Genomic DNA, 21,723 nt, shown 5'->3' on the forward strand with positions numbered 1-21,723 from the left:
CCTATATAAACTTTTAGATCATTTTTTATAAATTTGTTTGGGAATAAAATGGGACAAAAAAAGCAGCATTTTTGACTTTTTTTTTATTTTTTACATTTATGCCGTTCCCCGTACTGGATCATAAACATTATATTTTGATAGTTCAAACATTTACGCATGCGGCGATAACAAATATGTTTATAAAGAAAAAAAAATTACGCTTTTTGGGGGAATATGGGAAAAACTGACAATTTTAATTTTTAGGAGATTTTTCACTTTTTTTTTACTTTTAATTTTTACATTTTTCAACTTTTATTTAAAACTTTTTATGTCCCCATAGGGGACTATCTATAGCAATCCTATTGCTAATACTGTCCAGTGCTATGCATAGGGCATAGCACTGATCAGTATTATCGGTCATCATCTGCTCGATCTCAGACCAGAGCAGGAGACACCGGGAGACGGATGGAGGCAGGTGAGGGGACCTCTGTCTGCCATTACAGATGATCGGATCATTGCGGCAGTGCTGCAGGCAATCCAATCATTCATTTCAACTTGCGCATTGCCGCAGATGCCATGATCTATACTGATCACGGCATCTGAGGGGTTAATGGCAGACATCCGTGCGATCACTAGCTAGCAGCCGGAACCTGCTGTGTATGACGCGAGCATCGCTCCGATGCTCGTGGTCATACACAGGACGTAAATGTACGTCCTGGTGCACGAAGTACCTCCAAACCAGGACGTAAGTGGGAGAACTTGCACAATTGGTGGCTGACTAAATACTTTTTTGCCCCACTGTATATACATTAACTCCGCCCCTAGACATCGTATCCCCTATGCAAAGGTCCGCCGCTGGGGACCCCCCTCGATCTGGGCTGCAGCACCCCAGACATCTGGTGCATGGAGCGAACTTCGCTCCGTACCGGTTGACTGGCGATGCGGGGCGGAGGCTCTTGAGGTAACGGTCATGCCCCGCTCGTGACGTTACGACGACACCCCCTCAATGCAAGTCTACTAGAGGGGGCGTGAAGGCAGTCACTCCCCCTCCCATAGACTTGAGGGGGCATGACCGTGACGTCACGAGCCTCCAGAGCTGCAACCGACACTCTAAACGAACGCTGGGAGCCGCTGCGAGATCACAGGGGTCCCCAGCGGTGGGACCCCTGCAATCAGACATCTTATCCCCTATCCTTTGGATAGGGGATAAGATGTCTAGGTGCAGAGAACCCCTTTAATATTATATATTTTTACATCTCACTTGGTATAGTGTAAATACTTTGATGTGACTTTTACGTTATATCAAAGTATTTAAATCCTATTTAGCCACCAACTACTAATGGACACTTTCGCTAAGATGTCCGAGATGAATTTCTCGCGTCCGCCGGATTGCAATCACAGCCACTTGTGGACCACAGTATAATCCCATTTACTACCTTAGATGTGATGCAGTGGTTCTCAAAGCTGTATTATTAATACTGGTTACTTATCCCAAATCAGGACTATTGTCTGCCTTGCCTCAGTCCTATGAAGGAAACATCAAAAACTTAAAGAGGTACTCCGCCAAAAAACACAAGATTCTTTGGATAGGGGATAAGATGTTTTTCAGCAGAGTACCTCTTTAATTAAGGAACATCCATGAAATATTGTGGCCTGGTTCATTAGGCAGTCTACAATTGAGGCAACTGGCGGGTATGCTTGGGCCAAAAAAAGTTACTGGGTTCAGAGTATCCTTGGGTTGGGATTTCTGGTATAACAACCACAGACAGCCATGACAGCTACAGATTAGCTTATGACCTAGAAAGTGCAGCTTCTTGGCCTAGAATGCAACATCTCGCTCCCTTCACCCTGTTTCCTCCTGATTTCAGAAGATCAGTCATCCTAAAATCCCCCTTCTGGGTAGTCACATTTCTCTGCTCCTGTCCATTGTTAGCTATAAGGCATAGTTACTAGTGAGTTGGTAGGTAGGGACCTGGGCACTGTTACCTTTGACCTAGTTGATCTAATACATCACCAGGTTAATATCACCATATTGTGATGGAATAATTAAAGGAGTACCTTAGGATAGAGGATAAGTGTCATTGCAGGGGGTCCAACCACTGGGACCTCCCGCGATCCCTCCCACAGTGCCCCGCCTTTCCTTCTAAATGGAGCGTGTCGAATACCACACAAAGCAGTGTCTGACACCCACCCTCCATGCAGCTCTATTAGAGAGTGGGCCCCCCCGCCGTCTGACACTTATCTCCTATCCTTTGGTTAGGGAAAAGGTTTTTCGCTACCAGAGATCTCCTTTAAAGGGATACTCTGGTGATATCGTATCAACTGGCTCCAAAACGTTAAAAAGATTTGTAAATTACTTCTATAACAAAAAAATCTTAACCTTTCATGTACTTATCAGCTGCTGTATGCTACAGAGTAAGTTTTTTTCTTTTTGGATTTCTTTTCAGTCTGACCACAGTGCTCTCTGCTGACACCTCTGTCCATTTAGGAACTGTCCAGAGTAGGAGAGGTTTGCTATGAGGATTTGCTCCCGCTCCAGACAGTTCCTGAAATGGACAGAGGTGTCAGCAGAGAGCACTGTGGTCAGACAGAAAATAAATTAAAAAAGAAAAGAACTTCCTCTGTAGTACCCAGCAGCTGATAAGTACTGGGAGGATTAAGATTTCTTAATAGAAATAATTTACAAATCTTTTTTAACGTTTTGGAGCCAATTGATATGAAAAAAAGTGTTTTCCACGAGTACCCCTTTAATCATACACAATTCAGATACACAGCACCACACAATATCCAAATAAACTTTTTTTTTACAGCATCCAGATAGTGTCCAGATAAATATTGCATACAACATCCAGATAAATAGTTTTATACAGTATCCAGATAAATATTGTATACAGCATCCAGATGTAGTTTTATACAATATCGAGATAAATATTGTATACAGTATCCAGATAAATGTTATTTTATACAGTGTCCAGATAAATATTGCATCCAGATATGTTTTTTATGCAATGTCCAGATAAATATTGTATACAGCATCCAGATAAATGTTATTTTATACAGTGTCCAGATAAATATTGCATCCAGGTAAATGTTTTTATGCAGTGTCCAACTAAATAGTTTAATAAAATATCCAGATAAATATTGTATACAGCATCCAGATAAATGTGTTTTTTTTATACAGTGTCCAGATAAATATTGCATCCAGGTAAATGTTTTTATGCAGTTTCCAGATAAATAGTTTAATACAATATCCAGATAAATATTGTATACAGCATCCAGATAAATGTGTTTTATAGTGTCCAGATAAATATTGCGTCCAGATAAATGTTTTTTTTATACAGTGTCCAGATAAATATTGCGTCCAGATAAATGTTTTTTTTATACAGTGTCCAGATAAATATTGCATACAGCATCAAGATAAATAGTATAATATAATATCCAAGATAAATATTGCATACAGATATGTTTTATGCAATGTCCAGATAAATTTTGCATCCAGATATGTTTTAAATGCAATGTCCAGATAAATATTGTATACAGAATCCAGATAAATGTTATTTTATACAGTGTCCAGATAAATATTGCATCCAGATATGTTTTTTATGCAATGTCCAGATAAATATTGCATACAGCATCCAGATAAATGTTATTTTATACAGTGTCCAGATAAATATTGCATCCAGATATGTTTTTTATGCAATGTCCAGATAAATATTGTATACAGCATCCAGGTACATGTTATTTTATACAGTTCCAGATAAATATTGCATCCAGGTAAATGTTTTTATGCAGTGTCCACATAAATAGTTTAATACAATATCCGGATAAATGTTGTATACAGCATCCAGATAAATGTTTTTTATAGTGTCCAGATAAATATTACATCCAGATAAAAGTTTTTTATACAGTGTCCAGATAAATATTGCATCCAGATAAATGTTTTTTTATACAGTGTCCAGATAAATATTGCATCCAGATAAATGTTTTTTATACAGTGTCCAGATAAATATTGCATACAGCATCAAGATAAATAGTATAATACAATATCCAGATAAATATTGCATCCAGATATGTTTTTTATGCAATGTCCATATAAATATTGTATACAGCATCCAGAGAAATGTTATTTTATACAGTGTCCAGATAAATATTGCATCCAGATATATGTTTTTTTTATACAATGTCCAGATAAATATTGCATCCAGGTAAATGTTTTTATGCAGTGTCCAGATAAATAGTCTAATACAATATCGAGATAAATATTGTAAACAGCATCCAGATAAATGTTTTTTTATACAGTGTACAGATAAATATTGCATACAGATAAAAATTTTTATAGTGTCCAGATAAATATTGCATACAGATAAATGTTATTTTATACAGCATTAAGATAACTAGTTTTACACAGTATCCAGATAAATCATCACAGCTCTCTTAGTTTTTGGGTTGAATGCTCGTGTGTTCTAAATAGGAAGAAGGGAGTTAAACTGCTGCCAGACATCTCTGAAAACTAAAGGGTAAGATCCCTGAAATACAACATGCCAGATCCATTTTTATCCGACATGACATGTTGGGGGAGAAGAGGCCTCCCTACACATTAGATGTCAGACATTCCTTTAATATAGGTGATGTTGGCCGACTTTTCACTAATGTGTACGTGGACCGTTATTGGGATTGTGACATAGATTGTAAATAGAAACGTAAGTATATTGTATATGTGTTACCGCAATTCACTCATCCGTAATGGAATCTTATGTGGCGATATCATAACATAGAAACATAGAATGTGTCGGCAGATAAGAACCATTTGGCCCAATAATCTGAATCCTATCAATAGTCCCTGGCCCTATCTTATATGAAGGATAGCCTTATACCTATCGCTATCTTATATGAAGGATAGCCTTATACCTATCCCTATCTTATATGAAGGAAAGCCTTATACCTATCCCTATCTTATATGAAGGATAGCCTTATACCTATCCCTATCTTATATGAAGGATAGCCTTATACCTATACCTATCTTATGTGAAGGATAGCCTTATACATATCCCTATCTTATGTGAAGGATAGCCTTATACCTATCCCTATCTTATATGAAGGATAGCCTTATACCTATCCCTATCTTATATGAAGGATAGCCTTATACCTATCCCTATCTTATGTGAAGGATAGCCTTATGCTTATCCCATACATGTTTAAACTCCTTCACTGTATTTGCAGTGACCACTTCTGCAGGAAGGCTATTCCATGCATCCACTACTCTCTCAGTAAATAATACTTCCTGATATTACTTTTAATCCTTTGCCCCTCTAATTTAAAACTATGTCCTCTTGTGGTGGTTTTTCTTCTTTTAAATATCTTCTCCTCCTTTACCGTGTTGATTCCCTTTATGTATATAAAAGTCTCTCTCATATCCCCTCTGTCTCTTCTTTCTTCTATACATGTTCAGGTCCTTTAACCTTTCCTGGTAAGTTTTACCTGCAATCCATGCACTAGTTTAGTATCTTCTCTGAACTCTCTTTGGAGTATCTATATCCTTCTGGAGATACGGCCTCCAGTACTGCGCACAATACTCTAAGTGAGGTCTCCAGTGATGTGTACAGCGGCATGAGCACTTTTCCCTCTTTACTGCTTATACCTCTCCCTATACATCCATGAGCACTTCTCTCTTTCTACTGCTTATACCTCTACCTATACATCCATGAGCACTTCTCTCTTTCTACTGCTTATACCTCTCCCTATACATCCAAGAATTCTGCTAGCGTTTCCTACTGCTCTCTTACATTGTCTTCCTACCTTTAAGTTTTCTGAAATAATTACTCCTAAATCCCTTTCCTCAGATACTTAGGTCAGGACTGTGTCAAATATTCTATATTCCTCCCGAGTTTATTGACAGGTCTTCTATGTGGGACAGTGTCAATAACCTTACTAAAATCTAGATATGCGATGTCTACTGCCCCTCCACCATCTATTATTTTAGTCACCCAGTCAAAAAAAACAATAAGATTAGTTTGACATGATCTCCCTGAAGTAAACCCTTGATGTTTTTCATCTTGCAATCCATGGGATTTTAGATGTTCCACAATCCTATCCTTTAGTAGGGTTTCCATTAATTTCCCCTCTATTGATATCAGACTTACTGGCCTATAGTCACCTGATTCCTCCCAACTGCCTTTCTTGTGAATGGGCATGACATTTTCTAATTTCCAATCTTCTGGGACGACTCCTGTTACCAGTGGTTGGTTAAATAAATCTTCATGTTAAATTTTTTTTAATATGTGTGGAAATTGTTAAATAAATAAATATTAATATCACTTGATTTCAGACTCCATTCTTATGGTAAACTGCAGTAATGTACCGCATCAGCTTTCACTTTCCACCACGCCTTAAAGCTGCGACTGGTAAAGCAACTAGGTAATATTTATTTTATTCAGAGTCTTTTTTTTTCTTTCTCTGAAACTCCTTTAGAGAATTCATAGGTCTATAGATGGTTTCCTTCACTAATTTTTCTTGGTCCATCCCCTCACTGGCACCTTTCTGCTCCCACGGTAATGTCTACCTCGCCCTCGAAAGGACTGTTAGGGAAGATTTTTCCCCTTCTTGTCTAATAAACCTTTTCAATTCAGTCAAACTCTGAACCACAGAGACGACCATGCTAGAAAGGGCAAACCACACAGGCTATATTTCAAAGCATTGTCAGTCAACCACGGTTTTAACAAAAATGACCATAAGCACACAGATAAGACAACACAAGAGCTCCATAGAGGCAACTCTATGAATGTCCTGAGTGGCCCAGCCAGAGCCCGAACACAATGGAACATCTCTAAAGAGACCTGAAATAGCTTCCACCGACGGTCCTCATCCAATCTTACAGAGCTGAGAGGATCTGCAGAGAAGAATGGCAGAAAATCCCCCAATCCAGGTGTGTAAACCTTGTGGCCTCATCCTCTAGAAGACTGGAAGCTGGAATCACTGCCAAAAGGTCTTTGCCCAAGTCCTGAGTAAAGGGTATGAATACTTATGTAACTGCAAGAGTTCAGTTTTCCTCTTCAATCAAATAGTAAAGATTTGTAAATGCCCTGTGATCTCTTTGTCTTTAAGAGGGATTGCAGACAGACTCATGGTGTGGGGGTGTCTTTTTTATTTTAGCACAAAGAACAACATAACACAATTTTAATAAAGTGAAAGGGTCTGAAGACTTTCCAAATGCATTGTACATTTCAGAAATATATGGCTTCTTTCAACATGGCTACTAGAGATGAGGGAATTTTAGAAAAATTCGATTTGGCCGATTTGCCGAATTTTCAGAAAAAATTTGGTTTGGCTATTTCTGGCCTACAGAGAGCATCAATAGGGGTGTAGGGTATGACATGCAGATTACAGGCATCGCCATTAGAATCCCTGCTGCAGAGCGGCACAATGACAGAGCCTTGAGGTGGCATCCGTATGAGGAGACCATATAGTGGCTGAATGGCACAGCCTGAAGTTGGCGGCAGCATTAGGAGAACATATAGTGGCTGAATGGCACAGCCTGGAGTTGGTGGCAGCAGAAGGAGAACATAGTGGCTGAATGGCACAGCCTGGAGTTGGCGGCAGCATGAGTACAACATATAGTGGCTAAATGACACAGCGTGGAGGTGGCAGCACCATGAGGAAACCATATAGTGGCTGAATGGCACAGCCTGGAGTTGGCGGAAGCTTTAGGAGAACATATAGTGGCTGAATGGCACAGTCTGGAGTTGGCGGCAGCATGAGTAGAACATATAGTGGCTGAATGGCACTGCCTGAAGGTGGCAGAAGCATGAGGAGACCATATGGTGGCAGAATGAGACGGCAGCAGCACCAGGAGTCCTGAAAGTGACCTGGTGACAGAGTGGTGCGGTGGGTGGCAATACCAGTACCCGGTGATGAAGGTGGGTGAAAAAAGGTCTGATGCGGAGGAATGTTTGTAACAGGGGATCAGCGCCTTAAATCTGTTTGGCATTATCCATATTTGTGAAGTGTTGATGTGGCACCATGGTCAATCTACTCTCATGCATCAGGCATTGGTGGGTGGAAATCCTGGCTGATCCATGCCTGATTCATCTTCACAAAGGTCAGTCTCTCCACATTTTTCGTGGACAGACGAGTTCTCCTTGGGGTGATTATGGCCCCTGCCGCACTAAACACCTGCTCTGATGGCGCACTACTGGCCGGGCAGGACAGCTTTTCCAGGGCAAACTCTGCTAGTTGCGGCCACAAATCAAGTTTGGCTGCCCAGAAGTCCAGCGGATCTTCAAGGTGTGTTGGCATGGGCATGTCAAGGTATGCCATCACCTGCTGGTTCAGGTCCTGCTCCAGGTCTACCTGCTGCTGATGAGTTGCTTCACTATGCGGGTGAAAGCTACTCATCAGCGACTGAAGACTCAGGCTGCTGCTGATGGAGCTGGTACTGCTCCTGCCAGCCCACCCCTCCCAAGCAGCCATGGCAGTGGAAGGTGAGCACAGAGGGCCCCCTGATTCAGACCTGCGAGAGGATGGACAATGGTGCCAATAGGCATCGGCCAACTGACTACATAGGATACCTCTGTAGTAGGTCAGTTTGTCCTCCATCTCAGTGAGTGTAAAAAAGGCCCCTATTTTGTGGCGGTAGCGAGGGTACAATAAGGTGGAGAGCCAGAAGTCATCCCGCTGCCGAATGGTGACAAATCGGCTGTCACTACGCAAGCAAGTTAACATGCATCCTGCCATTTGTACAGATGACTTGGAGGGACTCCCTGCCTCCATCTCCACTGCACACTGCCACGGTGTGGCTGGGTCCTCTGTTTCGCCTTCCTCGTAACCTCTAGCTCCTCTGGCTGCTCCTGCTCCTCCTTTCCTGTCAGATTACTAGAAAAACCACCCATTTGGCGAAACCTAAACTGTCCTCCACTGTGCCCCTCCCCCTCCTCTTCCAGTTCAGCCCCCACAGGCTTCATGTGGCTGTGAGATGTAGGTGCCACGTCTCCAGTGTCCTGACCAGCCATTGTTTCCAACACGTGTTGTAGGTAATGAAGCAGTGGAATGACGTTGTTCATCCCTTAATCCTGGCTAATAATGTGGCTTCCTCAAAGGGCCTGAGCAAACGGCAGGTGTCACGTATGAGCTGCCACTGGTTGATATTGAAGTTACACAGGGAAGTACTCCTGTACTCTTGGATCAACAAGAAATCGGTGATGGCTTTTCTCTGTTCGTATAGTCAGTCCTACATGTGGAGGGTGGAATTCCAACGTGTGGCAACGTCACAAATCAGACTATGTTGGGGGATACCGTTCTGACTCTGCAGCTCAAGGAGGGTGTGCTTTGCGGTGTACGAGTGGCTGAAGTGCATGCAAAGTTTCCTTCCCTTTGACAACCAGATTGAACATGTGTGCCATGCAGGGCGCAAGGCTCATCCTTCCTTGTCGCAGCGCAGACAAGATGTTCTTCCCATTGTCATTCATCATGGTTCCCATTTCCAGTTTTTGTGGAGTAAGCCATGATTCGATTTCTTGATGAATGACTTTTAGCAGTTCCTCCCCTGTGTGACTCTGTTCGCCAAGGCAAACCATGTGAAGAACAGCGTGACACCGCCGTGCACTGCACACATGGTAAGCTGAAGGGCCACTGAGACTTGTCTGGGCAGTGGAGGCTGAGGACACGGTGGAGGATGAGGAGGCGGAGTCACACACTGTCACAGGACCAATGGCCTGAAAGCGTGGAGGAGGAAGCGGTGTGACCTGTCCAAGTTAGTGTTGTGGCTGTGCAGGAACCAAATTCACCAAGTGGGCTGTAAAGGACATGTATTGTCCCTGACCATAGTTACAGCTCCAGCCGTTGGCACTGCCGTGCACTTTTGAACACACCGACAGGCTCAAGGACTGGCCCATGTTCTCGTCCACAAAATTGTGCAGGGCTGGTACTGCCTTCTTCACAAAGAAATGATGGCTTGGGACTCTTCACCTTAGCTCGGCACAAGCCATCAGTTCTCTGAAAGGTGCAGAGTCCACCACTTGAATAAGGAGGGACTGCAACACCAGTAACTTAGACAGGAGCACATTTAGCTTCTGCGCCGTTGGATGAGTGGGCGCTTACTGTTGTCTCTTGGATATCGCTTCGCCGATGGATTGCTGGCGGAATGACTAAAAGTAGAAGGAGCAGGAACATCTGGAGCGACAGAAGGAGGATATGACACGCAGCTCCCTTCTGCTGAGGTGGTGGAGCCTTGGCTTGCTTAAAGAGGGAGCGGCGTGCCACTGGGTAATGCAGCAGGCTGAACCACTACATCGGAGCCAAGGTTCTCCCAGGCCACTTTATGGAAGCGCAGCATATGTTGACGCAGGGCTGTGGTGCCAACATTGGGACCCTGGCCATGCTTCACGTTCTGCCGACACATCTTGCATGTGGCTATGTTAACCTCCTCCAGATGCTTGATGAAAAACTGCCACACCGCAGAGTAGCCGATTTTCCCACCAACAGGCTGCGCTAATTGACTGCTACTGCCGCCATCTCCAGCAACCCCTGTTCCACTACCTCCTGGGAAGGTAGGCTGCCCCGAAGCAGGTGGCCTCCCCTGGGCACATTTGGATTCAGAATTTCCACTTCTGCCACCATGCTGACTGACAACCGTGCTACCACCTTGCTGCCTCAGCTGCTGCCTCAAGGGCAACCTGCAAACCTCTTCTCCTGATGATGATGAAGCCCCTTCGGCACCCGCCTCTCAATTGCGTTCGGCTTCATCATCATCAAGTGTCTGCACGTCATTGATGTCCTCCTCAGGTTCCTCAACGGTGTCTGCTTCAGGACCCTGAACGCTGGCAACACCATATCCCACGTCACTCTTCGCATCACTACTTGGCCTCCTAGCAGAGAAAGCGGCGCATGTCTCCTCCCCTTTTTTGGCAGGGCAGTAGCTGCTGACTGTTCTCTATTAGATCGTCCTCAGTGAATAGTGGAGCTGAACACACAGCATAAGATACTTCTTTAGGGGAGGGAACAGCATAGGACACAGGCAATGGGAGTACAGGGACTGCTCCCGGCCATGCCAACTGAGGGTTATGTCTGAGGAACCCAACGACTGTTGACTAAGGGTATCAGATGTCACTTGTGATGAAGTGGATGACCATGTTAACCAATCAATGACGGCAGATGGGTTGCTGGTCGAGACACGACTGCTAGCTGATACCGAGAGCTAGTCTGCTGTGACCTCTGCCTGCGCCTGATGAATTTAGGCCTCTGCCACTCTGTGCACGTCCTGGCACTTCTCTGCCTGACATACTTAGTGCGTATATGAGTGGAGTACAATATGCTCCACTACGCTTAAAACAGTATTTGTGTAGAACAGCAGCAGGTGTGTACTTTTTGCTGTACTTTCACAGTATCTAGGCCCTTGACAGATTAGCAGGTACAAAATAGTACTCTACTTAGATGTAGGTATGTGGTATGCACTTATGAGGGCAGAAAAATGCGCTACAGTTCGCTTAAAAAAGTAGAGGAGTAAAACCCCAGCCAGTGATTACTTTTGCCTGGACTTTCACAGTATGTAGGCCCTTGACAGATTAACACCTACAAAATAGTACACTACTTAGATGTAGGTGTGTGGTATGCACTCATGGGGGCAGAAAAATTAGCTACAGTACGCTTATAAAACATATTTTTGCACAACACCAGCAGTACACAACAGTGCTTCAGCACACAGTTACTGTGTACTAAACCCAAAATTGCACTCTCTCACAGACTATTAGGAATGAACTGCTGAGTGTGTATTATACCGTCTACAGACTAGTATAACCAGCAGACCATTTGTTGTGGAACTAAGAGGGCAGAAATGCGCTGAAAAATTATTCCATCATCCTCTGCTAAGTTTTCTTCTGCCAGCTTGTTTAAACGTATGAGGCAACACACAGCTCTCTGCCCCTCTCTGTAATACAATGCTGTAGACAGTGACTGGGAGGTTGATGGCTGCAGTAAATATTCTTTACTGTGAAAAACGCATTGCTCTCTGTCCACCAGAATGCTGACGTGACTAGGAGGTGAAACGCTGCTGTAAAAAGCTTGTCTGTGTAACACAAAGTGCTGCCCTATCTCTCTGCAGTGAAAGGATGAAGTGACTAGCCGGATTATGGCTGCTGAATATATAGGGCTGTGACATCACAGGGGTGACTGGCTACTGATAGGCTGCATCCTGCATGTGATTCAGGGTCATCCCGCCTATCTGCCTTCCCGCCTTCCCAGAGTTCCTTGCCCCATGTCCTCACATGTGGATCCGCCATCTTAGATGTCCTGAAGCCTGGACTGCACTAAATGGAGTTTAATGAAGCGATTCACGCAATAGAATCGCGGCGATATTCGTATTTGTTGCAAATCAAATTCATAACGAATTCGGGTTCGTCAGCTTCGATTCGCTCATCTCTAATGGCTACCCTAGTGAGGTGAATCTGTTGTCAGGGCTGGCCCATTTCTATTAAGCCATCTTATACAGGTTTTAACAATGATGAACAACCTATAGTACCTGGTATAAAGTATGGCAAGATGGGTCACATTAAGGGTGAAGGCATATGATTGGCCAGCTGAATGGAGCCAAAATGTGGTAGCCGATGGTCACACAATATTGCCGGTAAAAGTGTGTGGACATTGGCTTGTCCATGTGGTTACCTTATGTCTGGATAGTCCTTAAGAATTGAATAGCATCAAAAAATAAATGTACAGACACACAATGCCATAGAAGTTCAATAAAAGCACTTTAACCCCTTAAGGACCAAGGACGTACCGGTACGTCCTTGGTCCTGCTCTTCTGATATAACGCGGGGTTACACAGTAACCCCGCGTCATATCATGGCGGGCCTGGCGTCATAGTGAAGCCGGGACCCGCCTCTAATAGCGCGCAGCGCCGCGCGCTATTAACCCTTTAGCCGCGCGCTCAAAGCTGAGCCGCGCGGCTAAAAGTGAAAGTGAAAGTTCCCGGCTAGCTCAGTCGGGCTGTTCGGGATAGCCGCGGCTAATCGCGGCATCCCGAACAGCTGACAGGACAGCGGGAGGGCCCCTTCCTGCCTCCTCGCTGTCCGATCGCCGAATGACTGCTCAGTGCCTGAGATCCAGGCATGAGCAGTCATCCGGCAGAATCGTTGATCACTGGTTTCTTATGAGAAACCAGTGATCAACATAGAAGATCAGTGTGTGCAGTGTTATAGGTCCCTATGGGACCTATAACACTGCAAAAAAAAAGTGAATAAAGATCATTTAACTCCTCCCCTATTAAAAGTTTGAATCACCCCCCTTTTCCAATAAAAAAAAAAACACAGTGTAAATAAAAATAAAAATAAACATATGTGGTATCACCGCGTGCGGAAATGTCCGAATTATAAAAATATATCATTAATTAAACCGCTCGGTCAATGGCGTGCGCGCAAAAAAATTCCAAAGTCCAAAATAGTGCATTTTTGGTCACTTTTTATATCATTTAAAAATGAATAAAAAGCGATCAATAAGTCCTATCAATGCAAAAATGGTACCGTTAAAAACTTCAGATCACGGCGCAAAAAATGAGCACTCATACCGCGCCATACACGGAAAAATAAAAAAGTTATAGGGGTCAGAAGATGACAATTTTAAACGTATTAATTTTCCTGCATGTAGTTATGATTTTTTCCAGAAGTCCGACAAAATCAAACCTATATAAGTAGGGGATCATTTTAATCGTATGGACCTACAGAATACATATCAGGTGTCATTTTTACCCAAAAATGTACTACGTAGAAACGGAAGCCCCCAAAAGTTACAAAACAGCGTTTTTTTTTTCAATTTTGTCTCACAATGATTATTTTTCCCGCTTCACCATAGATTTTTGGGCAAAATGACTGACGTCATTACAAAGTAGAATTGGTGGCGCAAAAAATAAGCCATCATATGGATTTTTAGGTGTAAATTTGAAAGAGTTATGATTTTTTAAAGGCAAGGAGCAAAAAACGAAAATGCAAAAACGGAAAAACCTCCGGTCCTTAAGGGGTTAAGAAAAAAAACATATTTTGTCAGGGGAGACGAAGGTGACAGATGGAGGTTATGGAGCTGAAGAACATTGCCTAATGGGACCATAAAAATAATATGAGCAAATGATGTAGATAAAAAATATAGGGATGAAAACTATAAATACTCCAGTAGGTGAGAGGAGGTTGTATATTCCTGATACACAGACTGAAGATGAATCATTGACCCGTGACGTTCTGCTCTACTGTGAGTATGGGAATGAGGTAATGTAGACAGATCCTTACCCATAATACTTGTTATTAGATCTATACTAGTTTGTGGATAAGATCTTAATTTATAAGATATATGTTTTTCCAGTGAATTTTAAGCTATTAAGGACATTGGGCCTACAGGTATGTGTGGTGGCCCAGTACAGGAGTTGCACCCCTGTTCTATTGCTGCCCTGTCAGGTGGACTCTATTTCAGTGACCTCTGGGCCCCCCTTTCATCCATGTTCTCTAAATACTTAACCCCTTAAGGACCCAGGGTTTTTCTGTTTTTGCATTTTCGTTTTTTCCTCTCTACCTTTAAAAAATCATAACTCTTTCTATTTTGTACCTAAAAATCCATTTGATTGCTTATCTTTTGCGCCACCAATTCTATTTTGTAATGACATCAGTCATTTTACCCAAAAATCTACGACGAAATGGAAAAAAAAAAATGAATGTGAGACAAAATTGAAAAAAAAAACGCCATTTTGTAAATTTTGGGGGCTTCCGCTTCTACACAATACATTTTTTGGTAAAAATGACACCTTACCTTTATTCTGTAGGTCCATACGATTAAAATGATACCCTACCTATATAGGTTTGATTTTGTCGTACTTCTGGAAAAAATCATAACTACATGCAGGAAAATTTATACGTTTAAAATTGTCATGTTCTGACCCCTATAACTTTTTTATTTTTCAGGATATGGGGTGCTATGAGGGCTAATTTTTTGCGCCGTGATCTGAAGTTTTTAGCGGTACTATTTTTGTATTCATAGGACTTATTGATCGCTTTTTATTATTTTTTTCATGATATAAAAAGTGACGAAAAATACACTATTATGGACTTTGGAATTTTTTTGCGCGTACGCTATTGACCATGCAGTTTAATTAATGATATATTTTTATCATTCGGACATTTCCGCACGCGGTGATACCACATATGTTTATTTTTATTTACACAGTTTTTTTTTAAATGGGAAAATGGGGGTGATTCAAACTTTTATTAGGGAAGGGGTTAAATGATCTTTATTCACTTTTTTTCCACTTTTTTTTTGCAATGTGATATAACACTGCACACACTGATCTTTTACATTGATCAATGGTTTCTCATAGGAAACCATTGATCAATGATTCTGCCGCTTGACTGCTCATGCCTGGATCTCAGGCACTGAGCAGTCATTCGGCGATCGGACACCAGGAGGCAAGGTAAGGGACCCTCCTGCTGTGTCACAGCTGTTCGGGATGCCGCGATTTTGCCGCGGACATCCCGAACCGCCCTCTGATCTAACCATCAATGATTACTTTCACTTTAGACGCGGCATTCAACTTTGAACACCGGGTCTAAAGGGTTAATATTGCATGGCACCGCGATCAGTGCTCCGCGCTATTAGCCATGGGTCCTGGCCATTGTTAGAGTCCGGGCCTGACCCGCTATGACGCCGTGGCCCCGCATTGTAGAACAGGAGTGGACTCATGACGTACCGGTACATCATGGGTCCTGTAGGGGTTAATACACATCTATGTTATCTAATTTAATGTGTATATATTGTTATGTACCTTAAGGACCAATACAAGTAAACCTGTACGTCCCTTAAAGACCAGGCCTGTTTTTTCTAATCCGGGATGTCTGACTTTATTAGAGAATAACTCTGGTAATGTTTTGCCAATCATGATAATTCTGACATTGTTTTTTTGTCACAAGTCGTCCTTCATGTACATAGTAAAAGTAGCCGATATTATTTGTAGTTTAAAAAAAATAATGATTTTTACTATTTTAACACTCTGGGCGCTGCCATCTTGGAAGTTCCAGCTGCTGCGCTCATCCCCGGCTGTCACCCACAAAATCAGCGCTGCAGTGCAAGTTCTGCAAACACCACTGATCAGCAAAACAAAGTCTCCGGTACCTGAATTTGTCACTACTGTCTTCTTATTGTCCACAAGTCTTGTCGAAACAAACCAGAGCAGCTGCAGCATCTCATCAGTTCTCATAAAGGGCAACGCACCTCATTCTTCTTCAAGTGACAGCTCACTCAAAAATCTACAAGATGTCTAAACCCTGGAGAATAGAAGAAATATAGGGTGGGACAGAACTGGACAGGATATACTGCCAAATTCTCTGGTGTGGATTGCGTTGGTGCACTGGTATGGGGGGCCGTTAGGCTAGGATTCGACATTGCAGAGGGGGAAGGCCTCTGGGGGGTTGGCAGTACTAATCCCCTGGTTGTACTTTCTTGCTTCACAAAAACATCAACTTTGAGTTGGACAAGTGTGGATACTTAAAGGGGTACTCCGCTGCTCAGCGTTTGGAACAAACTGTTTCGAACGCTAGAGCCGGCACCGGGAGTTCATGATGTCATAGCCCCACCCCCTCATTATGTCACACCCGCCCCCTCACTGCAAGTCTATGGGAGGGGGCGTGACAGCTGTCGCGCCCCCTCCCATAGACTTGCATTGAGGGGGTGGAGCGTGACATCGTGAGGGGGTAGGGCTATGACATCACGAGCTCCCAGCACCGGCTCTAGCGTTCGGAACAGTTAGTTCCAAATGCTGGCGCAGCGGAGTACCCCTTCAAGGCCCAACAGGCAGATTGTTTATAACCAAACATGGTGGTCGAGTACCTAAACATATACTGGAAATTGGTGCCCTCACCAGACCTCCTGACACTTCCCCTACCACTCAGTTACTGTGTAAGGTCTGGGGACGGGACAAAACTATGCTCGGTTTACCGGGATGTACTCTATGGCATAATCCTGGTCTTTCTGACTTTTATGCTTTTTACGATGGTGGATTTTTGAAACGGCAAAGGAACAGGTTGGAGCAGCTTTGCAATAATGGTGTTTACAAATCTTTTGCGGATCGCCAGAGATGCCCCATCCCTCCTTTTTAAGATACCTGGACCATGTTCATGAGGTGCAAGGTGGGCCGAGATCACTGGAGATCCACTGTAAGGCCATACTGGAGTCTGCTGTCACTTCTTAAGACTCCGCTGGTGTAATGCCAATGCACTATAAGGAACTTTTACACTAGTACCATGAGAAATTGCCCTTGTCAGTGTGCAGTTAATGGGAGGCTGACCCACTGTCTGATAAGGAGTGGTCCACTATTTTGTTACATTCCTATCTCTTTCTGAGGCCAATTATCTGTCAAAGCTGTTCCTTGTACACAGGGTGTATAAAACTTTGGTGCTCCTCCATAGGCTTGTCTCCGACCTGATTCTGCTTGCCCAAGGTGTGGCCAGTTGGGGGCTCATTTGGTTCACATGGTGTGGGAATGTTCTCTTTAAATTTCTTACTGGAGAGAAGTGATTTGAGCCTGACCCCGTTTGTAGGGTCTTATAGGATGTGGGACGGAGCCCTCTGGGGGTGATATTAGTGTTTTACCTATACTGTACCAAGCCAAGAAACTCATCGTGCAATACTGGACAAGAGCCAGCCCTTCTACTGTGACTGATTTAATTGCTTTGGTCTTGCGCATTTTTCATATGGAGAGGGGTATTTATGAAAATTGTAAGGCCATGCGTAAGTGTCATCTGGTGTGGGGCCCCCTAGTACTTGCTTACAGATTGAGCTCTGATAGGTCTTAAAGGGGTACACCACCTCTAGACATCTTATCCCCTATCCAAAGGATAGGGAATAAGATGTCTGATCACGGGGGTCCCGCCACTCTCCCTACTGCACCCGGCGTTCGTTTAGAGCTTCAGGTGCAGCGCCAGAGGCTCCTGACATCACGGCCATGCCCCCTTAATGCAAGTCTATGGGAGGGGGCGTGATGGCCATCACGCCCCTTCCCATGGACTTGCATTGAGGGGGCATGCCATGACGTCATGAGCCTCCGCCCCGCATCACCAGTCATCCGACATGGAGCGAAGTTCGCACCGTGCACCAGATGTCTGGGGTGCCGCAGCCAAGATCGCGGGGTCCCCAGCGATCAGACATCTTATCCCATATGTCTAGAGGTGGAGTACCCCTTTAAGTTGTTGTGGGACTTTTGCCTATACTTGATGAGGCTTCTCGGGGGGGGGGGGTCTCTTTGCTCATAGGCACTTCATTCATCATTCTTCAAGTACTTTTACAATATATTTTGCCATCTCTCTCTTAATGCGTCAGTTGCACTTGGGCCATTTACTGAAGAATGCCCCACTGAATATTTGGTAGATCTATGCCCGACCATATGGATATGGTGTTCTGTATCACTTTCACTGTCTTTCTATTTGGTGTTGTGTCTGGTTGATGTGATTACCTTTTTGTACAATACCAGTGACCTTGTTACTTCTGCCTAGATTCTGAATACCGTGAAGGCCAGTACATATCGAGGTGGATTGGGCTAGTTTTGTTTGTGGGTGGGGTGGGGCAGGTGGGTTTTACAAGGGGGGGGGGTCTTTGTAAATTTCTAATTGTTAAAACTCAATAAAAACTGTGGAGGAACTGACAGGCAAAGGAGCAGAGGAACAGGAGGGGTAGATAAGTTGTGCAGAATAGTTATGAATAGATTGGAGAGGTATCAGTATGTTAAGGCCATTTTACACAGGCCAATGCTGCCACGATAATGAGCACCGATCTTGATGATTAGATCTCGGTTACAGAGCCTTCACTAGGCTCAATCAGTTGCGCAGCCCTTTAAATTCATTGCTATTGGCCGCATATTCCCTGTTTACACGATGTACGGCCAATAGCGATTTAAATGGCGGCACATAAGATCTAATAAAAAAACGAACAATTGTTTGCTGCAGTTGCCCAGCGCCACCACTATACAACGAATGGTGCAGGTCTTTTGATCCTGTTCACTGTATAGTGCGGGGCAGGGAACAGCTGATCGGCAACTGGATGTCTACACCCCACCAGTCAGCGAATGAAGGCCTATCCTGTGGATAGTCCATTAATTATATAGTCCCAGAAAACCCCATTAACAGACAGGGATATTGTGGGTGTCAGATCGAATTGTCATGGAGGAAAGATGAAAAGCTCAATCTTTCTTGTCTATATTTAATTTAGGCGGGGAGCAGAATGATAGATTCCGGAGTCATCTGCATATTGTTAGAACAGAAAAACAAAACGAGATGGTGAGATGGCTAAGATTATAGCTGTGTTACGCCTAGCGCTCCGGGTCCCCGCTCCTCCCCGGAGCGCTCACGGCGTCTTTCTCCCTGCAGCGCCCCGGTCAGTCCCGCTGACCGGGAGCGCTGCACTGTTTTGGCCGTTGGGGATGCGATTCGCACAGCGGGACGCGCCCGCTCGCGAATCGCATCCCAGGTCACTTACCCGTCCCGGTCCCCTGCTGTCATGTGCTGGCGCGCGCGGCTCCGCTCTCTAGGGCGCGCGCGCGCCAGCTCTCTGAGACTTAAAGGGCCAGTGCACCAATGATTGGTGCCTGGCCCAATTAGCTTAATTGGCTCCCACCTGCTCCCTGCCTTTATCTAGTCTCCTCCCTTGCACTCCCTTGCCGGATCTTGTTGCCTTGTGCCAGTGAAAGCGTTTAGTGTGTCCAAAGCCTGTGTACCTGAACTTCTGCTACCCATCCTGACTACGAACCTTGCCGCCTGCCCCCGACCTTCTGCTACGTCTGACCTTGCTTCTGCCTACTCCCTTGTACCGCGCCCATCTTCAGCAGTCAGCGAGGTAGAGCCGTTGCTAGTGGATACGACCTGGTCACTACCGCCGCAGCAAGACCATCCCGCTTTGCGGCGGGCTCTGGTGAAAACCAGTAGTGGCTTAGAACCGGTCCACTAGCACGGTCCACGCCAATCCCTCTCTGGCACAGAGGATCCACTACCTGGAAGCCGAATCGTGACAGTAGATCCGGCCATGGATCCCGCTGAGGTGCCGCTGCCAAGTCTCGCTGATCTTCCCACGGTGGTCGCTCAGCAATCGCAGCAGATTGCCCAACAAGGACAGCAGCTGTCGCAGTTGACCGCCATGTTACAGCAAATTCTGCCCCTGCTACAGCAGCAACCATCTCCTCCGCCAGCTCCTGCACCTCCTCCGCAGCGAGTGGCCGCTCCTAACCTCCGCTTGTCCCTGCCGGACAAATTTGATGGGGACTCCAGACTCTGCCGTGGATTTTTGTCTCAGTGTTCCCTGCATATGGAGATGTTGTCAGACTTGTTTCCTACAGAACGGTCTAAGGTGGCGTTCGTAGTAAGCCTTCTTTCAGGAAAGGCCTTGTCTTGGGCCACACCGCTCTGGGACCGCAATGATCCTGCCACAGCCACAGTCCAGTCCTTTTTTGCTGAAGTCCGAAGTGTCTTTGAGGAACCTGCCCGAGCCTCTTCTGCTGAGACTGCCCTGCTGAACCTGGTCCAGGGTAATTCTTCCGTTGGCGAGTACGCCATACAATTCCGTACTTTTGCATCTGAACTATCCTGGAATAATGAGGCTCTCTGCGCGACCTTTAAAAAAGGCCTATCCAGTCGCATCAAGGATGTGCTGGCCGCACGAGAGATTCCTGCCAACCTCCAAGAACTCATCCATTTGGCTACCCGCATTGACATGCGTTTTTCTGAGCGACACCAAGAGCTCCGCCAGGAAAAAGACTTAGATCTCTGGGCACCTCTCCCACAGCATCCTTTGCAGTCTATGCCTGGGCCTCCCGCCGAGGAGGCCATGCAAGTGGATCGGTCTCGCCTGACCCAGGAAGAGAGGAATCGCCGTAGAGAAGAAAATCTCTGTCTGTACTGTGCCAGTACCGAGCATTTCTTGGTGGATTGCCCTATCCGTCCTCCACGCCTGGGAAACGCACGCACGCACCCAGCTCACGTGGGTGTGGCATCTCTTGGTTCTAAATCTTCTTCTCCACGTCTCACGGTGCCTGTGCGGATTTCTCCTACAGCCAACTCCTCCCTCTCAGCCTTGGCCTGCTTGGACTCTGGTGCCTCCGGGAATTTTATTTTGGAGTCCTTTGTCAATAAATTCAGCATCCCGGTGACCCGTCTCGCCAAACCGCTCTACATTTCCGCGGTCAACGGAGCCAGATTGGACTGCACCGTGCGTTACCGCACAGAACCCCTCCTGATGTCTATCGGACCCCACCACGAAAGGATTCAGTTCTTCATTCTCCCCAGTTGTACCTCTGAGGTCCTCCTCGGTCTGCCATGGCTCCGGCTTCATTCCCCCACCCTTGATTGGACCACCGGGGAGATAAAGAACTGGGACTCTGCCTGCCATAGGAAGTGCCTCTCCCCCCCTCCCAGTCCCGTCAGGCAAACCTCTGTGCCTCCTCATGGCCCCCGTCCTGGTGTCACACTGCCCCGTGCCAGGCCTCGCCCTCTGCCCTCCCTCCCCATTCCCACTCCTGCTGTACTGCCTGCCGTTGAGGAAACCCTCCATTCTTTCCCGGTGTCCTCATCCCAGGGGAGGCAGTTACCGGACAAAGAGAAGGGGAGACCTAAGGGGGGGGGTACTGTTACGCCTAGCGCTCCGGGTCCCCGCTCCTCCCCGGAGCGCTCACGGCGTCTTTCTCCCTGCAGCGCCCCGGTCAGTCCCGCTGACCGGGAGCGCTGCACTGTTTTGGCCGTTGGG

The sequence above is a fragment of the Hyla sarda genome, chromosome 2 (genome assembly GCF_029499605.1).
Source record: "Hyla sarda isolate aHylSar1 chromosome 2, aHylSar1.hap1, whole genome shotgun sequence".
NCBI lineage: Eukaryota > Metazoa > Chordata > Amphibia > Anura > Hylidae > Hyla > Hyla sarda.